Genomic DNA, 3,414 nt, shown 5'->3' on the forward strand with positions numbered 1-3,414 from the left:
TGTATGTCTTCCATTTCCTAATAATTGCTCCCACAGTTGATTTCTTCAAACCAAGCTGCTTACCTATTGCATATTCAGTCTTCCCAGCCTGGTGCAGGTCTACAATTTTGTTTCTGGTGTCCTTTGACAGCTCTTTGGTCTTGGCCATAGTGGAGTTTGGAGTGTGACTGTTTGAGGTTGTGGACAGGTGTCTTTTATACTGATAACAAGTTCAAACAGGTGCCATTAATACAGGTAACGAGTGGAGGACAGAGGAGAAGAAGTTACAGGTCTGTGAGAGCCAGAAATCTTGCTTGTTTGTAGGTGACCAACTACTTATTTTCCACCATAATTTGCAAATAAATTCATAAAAAATCCTACAATGTGATTTTCTGGAAAATACATTCTCAATTTGTCTGTCATAGTTGACGTGTACCTATGATGAAAATTACAGGCCTCTCTCATCTTTTTAAGTGGGAGAACATGCACAATTGGTGGCTGACTAAATACTTTTTTTCCCCACTGTACATTACACGTAATGTCCCGGTTTAGCAACGCAATTATTTTCTTTAAGTTTTGGCAGAGGTATCACGATAGGCAAAGGAAAGAGGAGAGAAAAACTAATTCTGGACAGCAGTACTGTTACCGACTATGTGTTCATTGTTTTTGTTTGGGTCTCGTATAAAAAGATAAAGACATACGTGTTATTATAAAGTACATTACAAAACTGCGCCCCCGTTCGAGTCCAGGCCATTCTGAGAATGCCGCAACCCTGCAGTCCTGTTGCCCTTGACGACCGGGACTGCCTTTTCCTCATGGGGGTCGGTGTTGGAGTCTGTGTCATTCGAGTGCTGTGTCAGGGACGTCTCACTGCCAGTTGGGGAGTCCACGCTCTCGTACCCTGCGCTCAGCTGGCTCCCAAAACCCACTGCACAGTCACTAGTCTGGCCCCCCGCCGCCTCTGAGTGGTTGGAGAGTTTAGTCTCGCCCTCGCCGGGGCTGGAGACCATGGGAGACGGAGGAAAGTCTTCCTCTGTGCTGCTGACCTCACGGTACAGGCTGGGGGTGGCCGCTGTGCCTCTCTGGGAGGACGAGCTACCGTTGCTAGGTCCGTTGGAGACCCTCTCGCAGTCTTTCCCTAGCTGGGCGGAGGAGGGGGTGAAGGTCTGCTCGGCCTGGCTGGGGGGCTCGGCAGAGCCGCTGGAGGGTGAAGTCCTGCTGGGCCCTGCCCCAAAAGAGGCAGCCTGAGCTGGGTTCTGGGAGAGCTGCAGACGGGTCTTCCTGAGCTGCTACTGGAGGACCAGGATGGTGCTCTGCATGCCCTCCACCTCCTCATCCAGCTGGATGATGAAATCGTTCAACTCATCCTGGCTGCTCTTCAGCTCCTCACTGTACTTCTTCTGCAGGGCCAGCTCTGCCTCCAGCTGGGCGATACGGCCTTGGGACAGCTGCCTCCCCAGCTCCTGGTTCTCCTGGATCAGCATCCGACACTTGGCCATGAGCTTCTTCCCTGTCTGGCTATCTGGTGTAAATTTCCAGGCACACAGTTCATTTTGGGCCTGCTCCAGTTTATCTTTAGTCTGTTCCAGTTCGCCCTTCATTTTGAGGAAAAATAAGTTTATGGCTACCATGGACGACCGCAGTTGGGCTGCACTGGGCTGCTGGACTTGCTTGAGGTACTGGATCTGGGTTGTACACTCTTGCATTTCCTGCTCCTTGGTGGCGAGCCGCATGACCAGGATGTTCCCCCTGCGTGACGCCTCCTGCTGCTGCGGCTTCAGCTTCTCCTCATACTCCTTCAGCCCTGTCACATTGTTCGAATTCAGATCAGCATATTTCGCTTCCAGGACCTGGACATAGGTTTCATGTTGTTTCCACCTCACACACAGTTCCTCTCGGGTCAGGGTCTTCATGTCAGATTCACTGAGGCGAACGTTCTTTGGAAGGGGTTCCTCATTCGTCATTCTGAGCTCTGTGGCCAGTTCTTTGCTAGCTATGTTTTCCGCTTCTTGTTTTCACAAAATGGCGGAGAAAGACGACTCCTATCCCCTTCCACAAATGAGCGTTCCCTTTTCCTTTCGCGCAAAACCCTGCTGCGAATGAAGACTTAGCGGACGCGTTTGAAACCGTATGTTTTGAACACCCACCTACTAATATGCTATTTACAATCCGAATTTGCTAATGTATTAGTTCAGGGATGCCAACTTTTGAAGATACATTAGCTTGGAGTGTGACTTCCTATTGTCAATGGCTCCACCACTTTGATGTTGTTCTTCACATTACCATCTCTGGTAAACACACACTATATCAAATAAAATCTAAGTTTTTTTGTTACATGCACAGGATACAGAAGATGTAATCAGTACAGTGAAATGGTTACTGGCATAGTGGAGTCTTTTTAGCTAGTTAAACAATGAACGATAATCCCAACTCATGTTAATACCCTGCATGAATCTACAGGTAGCTAAAGCTAACCAACTAGCTAGGTTCAATGTTAGCTAGCTAGCTAACATTAGGCTAGAACTAGCAATGCAAATAACTCTGAGATACGAATAATATTACTACATAGATCATGCACGTAACGTTAGCTAGCGAGCCAGCCAGCTAACGTCAGCTAGCTAGCTAACATTACGCTATAACTTGCAATGAAAACTACTTTCGGACAAATTTAGAAACGTATAATATCTGAAAATGTAGCTAGCTAGACTATTACCTGTGAACGCTTCTCCTTCATGTCACGGATGCCTTGGTTGCCCTTAGTTTGAAGATGTAATCCGGAGACAGGTGTTTTATACAACAGCCTTCTGTGTTCTCTTTTCAACTCCCTCCGCATTTGCAATCAAACGCCTGAATTTTCTCCATCTCCATAGCTATCATACTCTGCTTCTACCGGGCATTCCACTGATTTCAAAACTCGGTCCTCCAGAAAGTGGAGATCCTTAGCAACACTTTTGCAGTTCTTCGTGATATCTTTCAAAAAAGATGCTTTAGAAAGGATTACCTACACATACTGAACAGCTCATGTTATAGACAGAAGTGTACTACATGGCAGATCAATCCGAACTCATCTCTCGGCATGTCCAGCCCATCCATGATCTCAGCCAATCATGGCTAGCGGGAAGGTTCCTGTCTTTTTCTGTGGCTAAACCAATTAGGCTCGTAATTTAACAATTTTATTTGTATTTACAGATGGCATACAAGTTTTTTATTAAGGCACATAAAAGTTCAAATGTTCCAGATGGCATTTCTGCAAAAAAACACATTTTGATAAAAAATATAAATGTTTACGTTCAAATGCCTCTCCTGTGAAGTAGTGACGTGCGAAATACGCCTAGTTTCCTGAAACGAGTCACATTTGATACCTGTCCAGTTTACTCTGTGTGTGTTTGTGCTCAGGGACAAACATTTTCCACTTTGACAATAAATTTAAAAAAA

General features: G+C 46.0%; 1 pseudogene; it reads right to left on the reverse strand.

Annotated features, from left to right (window-relative positions):
* Positions 1-662: 662 nt before the first annotated feature.
* On the reverse strand, positions 663-1,962 carry LOC121537564 (annotated as a pseudogene).
* Between the last annotated feature and the right edge of the window lie 1,452 nt (positions 1,963-3,414).

This window comes from Coregonus clupeaformis, chromosome 24, assembly GCF_020615455.1.
Source record: "Coregonus clupeaformis isolate EN_2021a chromosome 24, ASM2061545v1, whole genome shotgun sequence".
In the NCBI taxonomy this organism is placed as follows: domain Eukaryota; kingdom Metazoa; phylum Chordata; class Actinopteri; order Salmoniformes; family Salmonidae; genus Coregonus; species Coregonus clupeaformis.